We start from the raw sequence: 14,808 nt of genomic DNA, 5'->3' as shown, positions 1-14,808 counted from the left end.
CGTAAGTCCACTGGGCATTAGATGTTTTCTTGATTTGAACCCATTGCTTTGTTGATAGTATTTGCATTAGAGTGTTCATTTAGAGTCTATCCTCTGTCATGTCCCCTCAACCTCTGTATTCAGGCAGTTGCTTTTTCTCGGTGTTTCCACTCCCATAGTTTATCCTTTGCTTATGAGTAGTGTTTTTTTCTCCTGGGTCCCTGCAAGTTGTTCAGGGACATTACACTGCCCCTAATGGAGAAGTCCATTACGTTCGATGATACCACAGTGTGTTTGTCTCTGTGTACAATGTTCTCCTGGTTCTGCTCCTCTCGCTCTGCATCACTTCCTGGAGGTTGTTCCAGTCTCCATGGAACTTCTCCACTTTATTATTCCTTTGAGCACAATAGTATTCCATCACCAACATATACCACAGTTTGTTCAGCCATTCCCCAATTGATGGGCATCCCCTCATTTTCCAGTTTTGGGCCACCACAAAGAGCGCAGCTATGAATATTTTTGTACAAGTCTTTGTGTCCATTATCTCTTTGGGGTACAGACCCAGCAGTGCTATGGCTGGGTCAAAGGGTAGATATTCTTTTGTCGCCCTTTGGGCATAGTTCCAAATTGCCCTCCAGAATGGTTGGATCAGTCTCTGTGAAATTTCTTGACAAGCTTCACCTCCAGTCAATGTTAATTCAGTTGAAATCATTATTCTGACACTGACAAAGACTCTTTGGTAAGATTTGAATTTTTGTCCTGGCTATCACTGTTCATCTTATCTTTGTGAAGTTCATAGGTACTTATTGCCCGACCAATTGCTGATGGAGTTGCTACCTGAGCTGTATTCCCTGACATCACCTTTGCAAAAAACAAAGTAGAAATAATGACTTGTATTGGACTCCCTTGAGGGGGAGTAAGTTCCCCTTCAGTATACAACGTGGCCTCAGAGATGGCCCTGGTACTTGAATACAGCAGTAGGGTAGAAAGAATTTCTGGATGAAGTAGTCAGGGGATGAGGAAATTCAAACTGGCAGGAGAGGGATAGTACAGGCAAAAGTACAGAGATTTAGGACCAAGTTTTCTAGACAAAAGGAGGAGTTTCTGAATCAAATAGAGCTAAAGATTTAAGGTATGGCAAGAGCTACAGGAGGCCAAGGAGAAAATCTTGGTCTTACCCATCACTGATACTGTGAGTTGTTTGGAATGTAGAGGTGAACATGAAATGAGACACTTTCAAGATATTCCGAATACTCTTCTCTCTTCTCTCACTCCCAGTGGAGGGCCTCCAATAAAGTGGGTAATACTGTGAATTAAGGGGACTAAATAGGTCCCCCATAAAGGGAGCTACGATTTAACTGGATGAAGGGAGTTGCTTGGCTGGAAATCTCAAATGTATTCAACTTGCTGAGGGTAGAAAGTTCAAACCCCCAAGTAATGCTAAAGATCTAAAGGACTTTATATAATTCCCTAGGAAAGAAAGAAGGTCAGAAGAAAGGGGGGAGGAAAGTTATTAATACTTTTAAGAGACTTGAAAGTAAATCCTTTGCCTTTTTTTTGATTGATCTAATTTATAAAGTCTATCCTATATTTGATATTGGCCTGCATGCTTGCATGGGAACAGAGAGTTCTTTCTCCTATTTGTGGAGACCTAAGACATAAGTCAAATTTTGATGTTTCCAGAAGAAACGCTGTGTTTGGGGCAAAAGACAAAAGAGATGTACAAGCTCATAGGGTTAGAGCAAGAAGGGTCATTAAAAGGTAACATAGTCCAACCTTCTCATTTTACAGATAAGGAAACTGAGCCTTAGAGATGTTGAGTGTTTTACCATCAAAAAGTATTAAATGACAGAACAGGGATGTGAGAAATCCCCCAGGTTTGAACCCAGTTCATATAAACTCAGAACCATGGTCCTAAGTTATGGGATACACAAATTCTATCTCAAACCTATATGCATTTGAATATATTGTCTCTGGAAGGTACCCCTGCCTAATCTCTTCTTCTTAGCAATTGTTTTCTTCCTTAAAAACTCAAGTCAGGGGCAGCTAGGTAGCTCAGTAGATAGAGAGTCAAGCCTGGAGACAGGAGGTCCCAGGATCAAATCTCAACTCAGACACTTTCTGGCTGTGAGATCCTGGGCGAGTTTCTTCACTACCATTACCTACTCTTTATGCTCTTTAATTCTAAGACAGAAGGTAAGGGTTTAAAACAAACAAGTGGACAAAAGAACTCCCGCCAATAGTCAGTTGCTTCCTTGAAACCTCCAATTTGAGTCCTCTGTGCACCCTACTCCTTTCAGTGCTGTTTCTCTTCTCAAATTATTTGGAATTTATTTATCATTGAACATATGTCATCCTTTAATAAAATACAAGTTCCCTAATAGCAGGGACTGATTTGGGGCTTTGTTTCCTTGGTGTCAGTAGAGGATCTAACAAATATATATTTTTTGGACTGAACCTGGAATTTTGTTGATGTAGGGAATCACCAGTGAGGATTTTCCTACTACCAATGCAGATTGTTAATTTTATTTAATTAAGAATCTTCAGGTTTGTAAATTAGTTTCCATATATTACCTCCTTTGATCCTCATAATGACCCTATGAGGTATGTGCATTCCATGGAGGTAGAAAGAGGTTTAATGATTTTCAATGGTCACATAGCTAGTATCAAAAGCAAGATTTTAACTCAGATCTTCCTCATTTCTTGGGCAGCTAGATGGCACCGTGGATAGAGTACCCAGTCTGGAGTTAGCCACTTACTAGCTGTGTGATGCTGGGCAAGTCACTTATCCCCAGTTGCCTCAGTTTCCTCCTCTGGAAAATGAGCTCGAGAAAGGAATGGCAAACCACTCCAGGATCTTTGCCAAAAAAACCCCAAATGGGGTCAGGAAAAACAAGACATGACTGAACAACAATAATAACTTCCTCATTCTAAATCTCTTGGGGACCACACCGCCTTTCAATATGCTTCATTGCCAGCATTTTTAAAGGTTTATATACTATAAGCTAGTCACAATAATGAGGTCAGAAGAGTCCAAAAACCACATTGACCAGCCAACACTTGACCTTCTTGCTAAAGGGAAAGAAATAATAGCCAAAAGTGAAATTGTTCAAGAGTATAAGTTCATCTGAAAAATAATGTGGAAGACCTCAGAGAATTATAAGTAGCATGACCTCACATAACAGTGAAAAGTAGTGAGAGGAAAACAAGCTTGCAGAGAATTTAGCATGAGACCTCAACCACATAACCCTGAGATCATTTGTAGATTAAACTGCAGCTAGCAAGAGAAAAAAACAATGATGCTTCTTGTTGTCTTTGGGCAGCCGCTAGAGATGAAAAATGAACTCCACCCAGGATTGAATAGGAAGTAGAGGTCAAGCTAGATTTCATTTGGGAAATTGCAGAGCACTTTGATTATATGGGATTATAAGAACAATGTGCCAGTCATATGGGGCCAGCAAGACACATTCCAGGAAGGCTTTTACCTGGGTTTCAGGGCTGAGGCAAAAAAAGATCACTCACCAGTTGGTTGATCAAGGCTAACTCTTGGCAAGATATTCAACTGGACCTGTATACTTTACCAATAGTCTCATTTGCCCTGAAATTCCTTCATACACTGGGAGGTATGTTCCTGCATAGCATATGATATCCAGATACCTACTTTACCCAAAAGTGACAGAATGTTCCATTGCATAGGAGGCAGGCAGACACAGTATTAGAGCTCCAGAAAATATTATTGCTCGGTCTGGAGTCCCCTGACATTAAGAGTTCTTCCCTGGCCTTTGAGTCACTTCAGGACCTTGTTTCAAGATAAGACGACAGAAGGGTCTCCCTGAATGTGCTTATTTTGTCCTTTCTAGTATTGTAATTCCATAAAAATTACTTTTCTGAAACAATTGGCCATTTGTCATTACAAAGCAAAGCATGACCAAAAACTCTAATTGTAGATAATCTCTAAAGAAGCAATCTTCAAGCTTTTTGGTTTCCAGACCCCTTTATGCTTTTAAAAATTATTGAGGATCCTAAATATCTTTTCGGTACGTGGATTAAATCTCTTGATATTTGCCGTATTAAAAATGAAAACATTTTAGGATTATTATGAAAATAATTTTGACTTCTCATTCCCTCTGAGAATCTTTGCGTTAAATCAAAAGTGGTTGTTTGAGAACCATGTTCCAAAGAAATCCTTAACGGGATTTGTCAAATGAGAACATGTACTTGCATTTCAAAAAGACCAGTCAGATTATAAAGTTCTAAAGGAATCAAGTTACTGAATTATAGTCCGTCACATTTAAGACAGAGTAGGCATTTTAAAAAAATACCATCTGCCTTGGGTTGGGGGGGCTTATCTGGACCAGATGGAGAAAGCAAACATAAGGAAGGAGAAATTCCAAGAACGGGTAGGGCGAGTGTCCGTGAGTAGAAATGTGCTGAGTAATGAAAGAGACAGTTTGTTAAAAGTCTACTTTGTAATGAGGATTATATTGGCCAGGTCTTCTGGACAGATATTTGTGAAAGATGAACGAAGTTCATAGCCATCTAAAAGTACGCATTATGCCTAGGCAAAAAAACAAACAAACAAACCCAAAACCAATCATTTTCCCTGGTCCCTGGAGAACTTGACAAGTCCACAAAGGAATTCATTATATCTCCCCTCAAACCCACCCATCTTTGGGACCTCCCTATTTCCATTGAGCACATCACCTTCTTCAAGTCACTCAAGGTATCGACAACTTGGTTTTACGAAGCTTCAGATGGAAGAAATTTCAAGGTTTACACCCTTGTCCCTGACAAGTCACTTACCCTTTGAGTCCTCCTTGACCCTCATTCTCCTTCACCTCTTATCCGTTGCCAGTCTTACCAATTTTATCTTTTTCAGTTTCTTGCCTCTTTCCCCTTCTCTGTACCCATAGCCACTAGCTTTTCCAATCTTTAGAACCTCTGCACTGTGCATTCAGAATATTGTGATAACTCAGACACTGACTGTCACCACTGATTAGTTTTGTTTAATTGCTTTTTTGTTAAAAGGGAGGATAGCAGGTGGATCTGGGAAAGATTATAATGTAAAAACTAAACACATCAATAAGGCATTTTCTAAGAAAAGAACCAATTTTACTCTAAAGTGAACAAAACATTCCAAATGTAGACTGAGTAGGGCAGAGGACATTGAGATCATGCCTCCTGTGTACAAAATCCCATAGATATAGATGATGTAGATGTACGTATATCTCTTTATCGATACATAGAATATATATAGTCAATCTGAAAAAGCACAGAACTCCAAGGTAATTCTTTTTTTTTTTTAAACCCTTACCTTCTGTCTTGGAGCCAATGTATTGGCTCCAAGGCAGAAGAGTTTTAAGGGCTTGGCAATGGGGGTCAAGTGACTTGCCCAGGATCACACAGCTGGGAAGTGTCTGAGGTCAGATTTGAACCTAGGACCTCCCATCTCTATGTCTGGCTCTCAATCCACTGAGCTACCCAGCTGCCCCCACCAAGGTAATTCTAATAGTGATCTTTAATCCAGATAGAAAGATTAATCTGGGAAGCCACATAGAACATCTGTCTGGCACTTCCACTGAACTACAAAATGCAATGTGCTTATATAGCATTGGGAGAAGGAGGAGGGCTTATGCCCTGTCACTCCTTGAGACTTGCAGTAGCCACAGTCTAAAATGACTAAGAGAGGCCCACATGCAATAGCCAAAAGCCAAGGTACCTGGGAGTCACCTATATACAAAAAGAGAAACTGAGAAAACAAAAAGGATATGGAAGACTTGATTATATCTGCTAATGCTATCCCAAGTGATCAAGGGAGTGCTTGAGGGTTTAGGGTTCAGTCTGGGACAAGGGTCAGTAAAGGGCTTTCTTGAAGTCAGTGCATTGTCAGGGGCAAGGGTCAATTTAAAGTTTCATAAAATCAAGTTGTCCGCTACCTTGAATAAAAACAGCCATTTTTGTTTTTGCTTTTTTTTTCACAAACAAATAATACTGTGAATTCTGCTTGTCAATGAAAAACCCTTAAACTTTTTAAAATATGAAATGTTATCAGGTATCCCCCTTCATTCATTCTTTTTTTTTTTTAATTTTATTTGGTCATTTCCAAACATTATTCACTGGAAACAAAGATCATTTTCTTTTCCTCCCCGCCCCCCATCCCACCACCTTTCCCTCTCCCATAGCCGACGCACGATTCCACTGGTTATCACATGTCTTCTTGACTCGAACCCATTTCCCTGTTGTTGGTATTTGCATTATAGTGTTCATTTAGAGTCTCTCCTCAGTCATATCCCCTCAACCCCTGTAGTCAAGCAGTTGCTTTTCATCGGTGTTTTTACTCCCACAGTTTATCCTCTGCTTGTGGATAGTGTTTTTTAGATCCCTGCAAGTTGTTCAGGGGCATTACACCGCCACCAATGGAGAAGTCCATCACCTTCGATTGTACCACAATGTATCAGTCTCTGTGTACAATGTTCTCCTGGTTCTGCTCCTCTCGCTCTGCATCACTTCCTGGAGGTTGTTCCAGTCTCCATGGAATTCCTCCACTGTATTATTCCTTTTAGCACAATAGTATTCCATCACCAACATATACCACAATTTGTTCAGCCATTCCCCAACTGAAGGGCATCCCCTCATTTTCCAATTTTGGCCACCACAAAGAGCACAGCTATGAATATTCTTGTACAAGTCTTTTTCCTTATTATCTCTTTGGGGTACAAACCCAGCAGTGCTATGGCTGGATCAAAGGGCAGACAGTCTTTTATCACCCTTTGGGCATAGTTCCAAATTGCCCTCCAGAATGGCTGGATCAATTCACAACTCCACCAGCAATGAATTAGTGTCCCGACTTTGCCACATCACCTCCAGCATTCATTACTTTCCATAGCTGTCATGTTAGCCAATCTGCTAGGAGTGAGGTGATACCTCAGAGTTGTTTTGATTTGCATCTCTCTGATTTTAAGAGATGAAGAGCACTTTTTCATGTGCTTATTAATAGTTTTGATTTCTTTGGCTGAGAACTGCCTGTTCATGTCCCGTGCCCATTTGTCAATTGGAGAATGGCTTGATTTTTTGTACAATTGATTTAGTTCTTTGCAAATTTGAGTAATTAAACCTTTGTCAGAGGTTTTTATGAAGATTGTTTCCCAATTTGTTGCTACCCTTCATTCATTCTTAAAAGCATTTTTAAAAGTTCAAATAATAAAGAGATAACATTTTAAATTTAGTCTCAAGGTATGCAGAACACTTTACTCCAGAACATGCCTGAAAGATGCAGAAAATTTGTATAAACTTCATTTTAAAGATAAGGAAACTAAGGCCCAGAAAAATGGGTAAAAAAACAAACAAACAAACAACTTGGCTCCAGGAACATAACTAGTAAATTTTGGTGCCAGGGTTTGAAAGCTTGTTCTTCTTTATTCTAACAGTAGTACTCCATGCATCATATTGCCTCTGAAGGCAAGTGTGGGATTTTGCATTTTTCTCTATTAAATGTTACCTTGTTGGGGAAGGCCTAGAATTTCAGTCCATTGAGATAGTTTGGAAACTTCATTCTGGTGACCCAGAAAGTCACTTAACCTCAGTTCCCTAGCTCTTACTCTTTTTCTGCTTTGGAACAGATAACTTAAGTATTTAATCTAAGATGGGAAGTAAGAGTTTCTAAAAAAAAAGAAAGAAAAAGGATTACAGGTTTTATTAATCACCATTTAAAGATGAAGTAATAGAAGCACAAAGGGATAAGATGATTTGCACAGTTATACCACTAGTGTCAGAGGCAGGATTCAAATCTCCATCTTCCAAACACAAGTGTAGGACTCTCCCTTAAGTCATGCTATATCTCGTTGGCAATTTCACAGCCCCGTACAGAGGCCAGAGGATAGTTTTATTTTATCCCAAATTCTTACAGAATAAAGATCTAACTATCAGTTTTTAAAAAGCATTTGTCAAATATTTACTAAGTACTTACTACATGTAAAGCATTGCATAAGCCCAAAGGATAGGAAGATAAATAAACCCTTGTGTTTTTCCTCAAGCAGCTCACAATTGAAGGCAGAAGGAAAAAAAAAAACACATCAAAAGTAAATGGAAGAGGGCAGCTGGGTAGCTCAGGGTATTGAGAGCCAGGCCTAGAGAAGGGAGGTCCTAGGTTCAAATATGGCCTCAGCCACTTCCCAGCTGTGTGACCCTGGACAAGTCACTTGACCCTCATTGCCTAACCTTTACCACTCTTCTGTCTTGGAGCCAATACAGAGTATTGGCTCCAAGACAGAAGGTAAGAGTTTAAAAAAAAAAAAGTAAATGGATACAGCAACTAGGTGGCTCAGTGAATTAAGAGCTAGGTCTCCAGACCGGGTTCAAATCTGACCTCAAGACCTACCTGCATGACCCTAGGCAAACCATTTAATCCCCATTGTCCAGCTCTTGGCTCTTCTGCTTAGGAAACAATTCACAGTAGAGATTCTAAGAAGGAAGGTAAGGGTTCTCAAGACACAAAGTTCTATGCGAATTGTGAAGAGGAAGTAATTACTTCCCTTGAAGAGGATGGGTTTGAGGAAAGGAGGACCGCCAAGCCAAGCTTCATGTAGGTGTTAACATTTGATCTTTGGTCCTAAAAGTGTGGTATGGTAGAAAGAGTGCTGGTTTCTGGAGTCAGAAAAACTAGATTCAACTCCTGGCTTTGCTACTGGAATACCTTGCATGGTTAACTCTTTTGACCTCTTTGGACCTCATTTTTCTCTTGTGTAAAATGAGAGATCTGGACGAGATGACCTCATAGGTACCTTCCAGCTATGAAGGAGCCAATGGCCCTAAAATGGGCAGAAGTGCAGAAAATGAGGTAAGTGAGAGAACACTTAAGGCAAAAGGAAGGAGCGGCACAAAGCTCAGGGGAGAGATGGCTCCTAACTAGGGAAGGATAAGCAGTCCAATTTGGCTGGAGGGTAGAGTGTAAGAAGGGGGATTGTGTGAAATCAGGATAGAGAGGTAAGTTGGAACCAGACTATAAAGGATTTTCAATGTTATGTGAAGGAGGCTGGATTTTACACTTAGTAGACATGGAAAGCAACACCAACATCCCTTCAAACTTTCTTCTGTCATTCGCCATTTCTGAAAATCACCCAGATGGGCACATTGCTTCTTAGGGACATGCGAACCGGTTCTAAAGAGTAAAGAAGGCAGTGACACAGCAAAGAGGCTAAAAACAAGTAAGCCACATCTGATGACTGTCTCTTTACTCTCCCCATGTGAACCAAGAGAGTAAAGGGCTCCAGGAGAGAAGAGGGGGGAAGACTTCCAGAAGAAAAGAAGCAGAAACAGAAATCCAAAACTAAGGAGTGAAATTCTGACCTATGTTAGGAAGGTGGGATTGGTGTAGGTGGAGGATGAAAGGAACAGAAAGGAACGAGAGAAAAGGACCATTGAATCACTGGAACTATGTAAAGGAATTGAAGTTTTTTCTTGGAGAGTAAAGCTGGACTCTAAATGGGAAGCAACTCTTACTGTAATACACACATAAAATCCACCTAATAACCTGTGGATTATAATAGTCTTGGGGGCTTCTAGTCACCAAAATGAGAAATAAGTCCTGGGGCTGCTAAATCTCTTTGTAAGGTAGAACTGCTGTGGAGTAGATTTTATAAGAACAACAGACAAGGATTCTCTCTTCCTAGAGTGTATATCTTGAACATGGCAGGGAGTATCCAAGACTTGTCAAAGGTGACGATCTCTTCTGGTGATTTATGTGAAAGGAAGATTAGTGCTTCCAGGGAGAATCTAGAAACCATTTCTAGGGACCATGGCGCCTGAGCAAAAAACTGAAAACCTGATTTGTCTAGGTGATGTTTCACCACTGCTGTCGAATAAAGATAGGAACTTTGGAAGACAGAAGTTATTTGGGAATAGAACAGATGCTTATAAAAAATATGGTGTCGGAGAAAATTTATATTTCAGGGTTAATTCTTAAGATATAAGAATGTGAGGCTCTTGCCTAGTAATCGAACATATCTAACAAAGCCGAGGAAAAATATATTTGCCTGGAAACTTGTGAAATTGGTCAATATTTAAACTAAAGACAGAAAGGGAGGAAGAAACTTGTTCACATAGATCTAATAATCCATAAACCACAAAAATGTAGTAGGTATGAGGTAATAAGAAAGCAGGGCAAAACCCCAACGTAGCACAAGAAACACAATCAAGAAAAACAGCAGTAATAATACCTATGGCTTTGGGTGGCTATACTCTAATGAAATCTTAGTGCAAGCAAGAAAATTTCACCCAATAGGTATCATTGATATTTGCTGGAATGTGGCTCATGACTAAAATCTGGCAATGGAGGCATATGACCGTGTGCAAAATAGGTGGTAGAATAGCATTGTATAGGAGGAAAATCTTCTTCTGTGAGAAATTCATTAACTAAAAGAGCCTGGTGTGTAGATTTTTTGGGAAAGGTTCAAGTAGAGGGATGAGGTCAGGGAAAGGAAGACTGGAATTAAAGTTATCGTTCTTATGGCATCTCAGAGGTTATTGACCTTTTTTTGGCCATGGCTTTTTTGGCAGTCTGATGAAGCCTTATGCATCCCTAAAATCAGAATAATGATTTTAAATTAATAAAATTAAGAACACAGACCTACAAAGGAAATCAATATATTAAAGTAGTTATAGAAATGTATTAAAAAATATCCACATATTCCAGGTTAAGAACTTCTGCCTTTATATTTTGATTTCCGTTGGAGACCACCAGTGAAAGAGGGAAAAGTAATCACCCTCACATTCCAGAATCATCAGATTACTCTACCAGTTTCTCTTTCATGAAGTATCTCCTTTGACCTGGAGACAAGCATTTTGGAGAGATAAGAGAGCATGTGAGGAACTGGGCAATAATTATAATAACTGCATTGAAAAGGAATAGGGTAAAGAGAAAAAAGATATCAATCTGCCTCCCTCTCTCAAATCTGAGGTTTCTGCCCAGGACTTCTACCTCCCCTCAATCCTTCTTGCCTTTTTCATTGTTTAATCTGATTATATTTTTATGAAGTCTCCTTACTGTCTCATCTCTTTCCCTATTGCGTGTCCTACAAGCTGCTTCAACACCCCTCCTGAAGGAGGTAAAGGTCTAAGGTGAGAGAAGGAGAAAGTCAGGATTCAGAGTGTCTAGAGTTATTATTAATATTTCTGTTCTTGTAAATGCAACATTGGTTAATAAAGATCTAATTTGAATTGAGAATGCAAGAGCTGTACTAATGTATAAGGTAAAACAATTACAATGGTACGTAGATATTAGTCACTGAATCATGGCTTTAAACCTAGAAATGACCTTTCAGGTTAACTGAAAAAAAAAGTTTTAATTTTAACCAAAAAAAGCTTAAATGGACACAAAGTAGTAAACAGCAGAGCTAAGATTAGAATCCAGTCCCTTTGCCTTCAAGTCTAGAAGTCTTTCCACTATATCATGCCGTTTTTCTACTTTATCGGACCCTCTTGTTGGATGTTAATTTTCTGACTCCTTTTGTTCTGTCTGCATAGATTGCTCTATATGTCAGCCAAACCCATACTGCCTAAGCCGTTAATAATAGAATGCTACATTACAATATACGCTTTCCAGTTTCCTTGATTGGTTTTTAGTATTCTGTAACACTTTTTTGTAATTAAGATTTAAATACCCAATCCCTCAAGACTTGCCATACAGAGAGCTGTCAATCAAGGAATTGGCAGCCTTCATACATGGCATGATGAAGCTCTTATCCTTACTCTCTGATGCCTTCAAGACCAGCTTCTGCAAGCTGATCCTTCATTTCACATGTCTTAGAACTCACTCACACTTCTCCTGCTTGGAAATGTAACACACAAAGTGACATCGTCATCCACAGCTAATAAGTTAGCTGCTATAAAAATGAACATCCACATTGAGTTGCCAAGCCTGAAGGATGGAGGTGTTATACTGCGCTCATTTATATATGTCTGCCAGGGCAATAGTACATATGCCTTTGGTAATGCTTCTAAGTTATGCAGAAATGCCGGCAATCATTTGTGAACTTTGTTTGCAGGATACAGTTTGATTTAGGAGCCAAACCAAAGGCATCAAAACACTTGGCCTTGATAGGGCACGATTCAGCAAGCAATAAAAACATGCAAAATCGGCCCTTGGGATATACGTTTTACAAAGACAGGCTATTTCAGCAAATTTTCCAAAGGTTCCCTAAGGCTTATACATCTAATAAAAAAAAATCCAGAGGCAAATGTGCTCTTAAATCTTTGCATTGTATACACATACAAGCAAGCATACAATGCAATGATTTTTTATCTTGGCCCTTCAAAAAGCAAAGAAAAATTAGAGCAGTCATTTCAATACAAATACCATCAGGACCAGAACTTCAAAGCAGCTTGAATAATACTTTATGTTATTTTAGGCAGGTCACTTAATTTCTCAATGATATATGCAATTTTCCAAGACTACAAATTTCAGAAAAAGTTCCAAAATACATTGGTAAAAGGAATTTTTTTCTCTTGAGAGTTTCCTGTGTCATTGAAATCACAGGTCTAACCCTATCACTGTCCCTTTCTAACACAAAATATTGAGTTAAAATACATTTTGCATATTATTTGTATACTGAATTATTACTGTTCGTCATATTAGAAGAGATCAAAATGATATCACTGGTGATGTCTTTGGACTCTTGCGCAAACTGGATTTAAATGAGGCAGAATTGGGCAAAATTGTCAGCTTCACTCTCTCTTCTAGAGTTCTCAAAGTCCAGTGGCAAGACTAAAGTCAAGATGGCTGGTGATGGCTCAGGAGGCAGTGGACAACCTCAGCTGCTTCTGTGTCTAACCAAACTGTAAGCAACCCACGTTGCCTGCTTCAGGTGCCTTCATGGCCATTGAAACAAATTGTTCTCATCACCCCTTCTCTGGGTGGAAGGTGAGGAATCTTCACATGCCTGGGGTAAACCTATCCTCCTAAATCATCAATCAGTTTGAAATCTGTTGGTTCCCCTCAGAGTGGTTTAACCTGCCAGCCAAAAGGATTTACCTTAGCATGGCTGCTATGAATGCTATAGTTTCTTGGAATTCCATAGCTTAAGAGGTAGGTGGCAGGGGTAAACCAGAGGAAGAAAGCAGCCCTGAAAAGAGCTCAGCATGGCTTCACAACAGAAGTACTAATGTTGCCTGAAAACCCTGTACATCCTCTACATTTCATGCATTGAAGATACTAATTAAATACATATTCAAGAACTTTAGGGTTTTCTTCATTATGAGAAGCGTTTAGTATTGGAAATAACACTTCATTTTAGTGGCACTCTAACTTCAACTATTTGAACCCCAAACCATAATGCCTAACTTTGATCACTGAAATATATTTCTAAAATTCCATGATTTATTTTTATTGTATATATTAGCACAGAAATACTTAAAGTAGATTAAATTTTATTGAATGTATGTATTCAATTACTGGAAGAACCAGAGACCTTATTACTAAAAAAGGATGATTAAGAAAATATTAATAACTATGAACTTACATATCTATTTTTGAATCTCTACAAAATCTTTATGAGAATAATTTAGACGAATTCAACAAGGGTACCCTTGGTGAAAAGATTAAGAAAGTAATAGGCATGTTTTCATCAATTACATTCTATAGAAGACCACATCTTTTTGGTTATACCTTTGAGGGAAAGGTATAAAGAATTCAAGATTTTACTGTACATATTGCTTTCTGACTGTAAAATAAGCTTGGTTCAGAGTGGTCAGAGGAGAAAAAGCTGACTTAAAGCATTTCCTCCAATGAGACATCTCCCATGAATAAACATGAATAAAGCAAGATTTGAACTTGCAAAAAATGTTTGCTCCTTGTCACTTCAGGTGTGTTGTCCAAATGGATATGGAATATAGATGGCAAGGACCTTTAGATGCTTCTATTTGTGGATGATCACATCAAGCCCTAAAGCATTACAAAACCTCCTGAGAGAGTTTAGTCTAACTAACTATCCACCAGAAAAACCAAGGAGATAAAAGAACTGTTCAGAATATGAGATGAAGAATCAGGAACTAAACGCTCCTTACAACCTGTTCCCAAACACGTTATCAATCTGTGTCCCCTGTTGCCCTCTTCTGGATTCCCAGTAATCACTCCTCCATATAGAGAGAGGAGAAAAGAGTTACAGAAAGCCTTTAGGGAAATGTACTGAAGATAAAATTTATAGAAAACCAAGGATCACTGAAACCCATGGCAGGTCTTGGAAGTACTTCAAGCCAACAAAGAGAGCCAAGGAGATGAAAGAGTTCAAGATCTAACTTCCCTTTCCTTCCAATTTCTCGCTGACTAACCCCTACTTTTTTATCTCCCTGTATTTTGCCCTTTGTGACCAGGAATGTAAAGAGATCTGGAAGAAGGAACCTAGCATGACAAATAGATCTCCCTTCAAACTCCCCACCCCAGCCAGTGGAGGAAATTGAGTGGAATATAGGAACAAGAGGCACACAGACTTGAAGAAGATAATCTGCATCACTTCAGGAAATATAAAGAATTTTTTAAAAACCAACCCTTTACCTTCCATCTTAGAAACAATACTGTGTATCATTTCCAAGGCAGAAAAGCAGAAAGGCTAGGCAATGGGGGGTTAAAAGTGATTGCCCAGAGTCATACAATTAGGAAGTGAGACCAGATTTGAAGGGACTATCAGACTGATGAATTCACAAGTTCTTTACTATATATCTATAGAGAGATAAAGATAAGCTACATATATTTCTCTCTATATATTTCTATATATGTAAATGTTTGATATGTCCATATTATTCATAAATACTTAAATACTTAAGGGGTGCATAAATTTC

The 14,808-nt window shown here is 39.0% G+C and overlaps 1 protein-coding gene across 1 annotated transcript in view; it reads left to right on the top strand.

Moving 5' to 3' along the window:
* The first annotated feature begins 8,453 nt into the window (after positions 1-8,453).
* Positions 8,454-14,808, top strand: part of DPP4 (dipeptidyl peptidase 4) — a 150,763-nt gene continuing 144,408 nt past the window's right edge. Inside the window, exon 1 of the mRNA XM_007494267.3 lies at positions 8,454-8,560. The gene's annotated coding sequence lies outside the window, so the exon portion shown is untranslated. The remainder of the gene's footprint in view (positions 8,561-14,808) is intronic.

This window comes from Monodelphis domestica, chromosome 4, assembly GCF_027887165.1.
Source record: "Monodelphis domestica isolate mMonDom1 chromosome 4, mMonDom1.pri, whole genome shotgun sequence".
Lineage (NCBI taxonomy): Eukaryota > Metazoa > Chordata > Mammalia > Didelphimorphia > Didelphidae > Monodelphis > Monodelphis domestica.
Note: the sequence above shows the minus strand (reverse complement) of the source record. Positions and strands in the feature narration are given on the sequence as shown.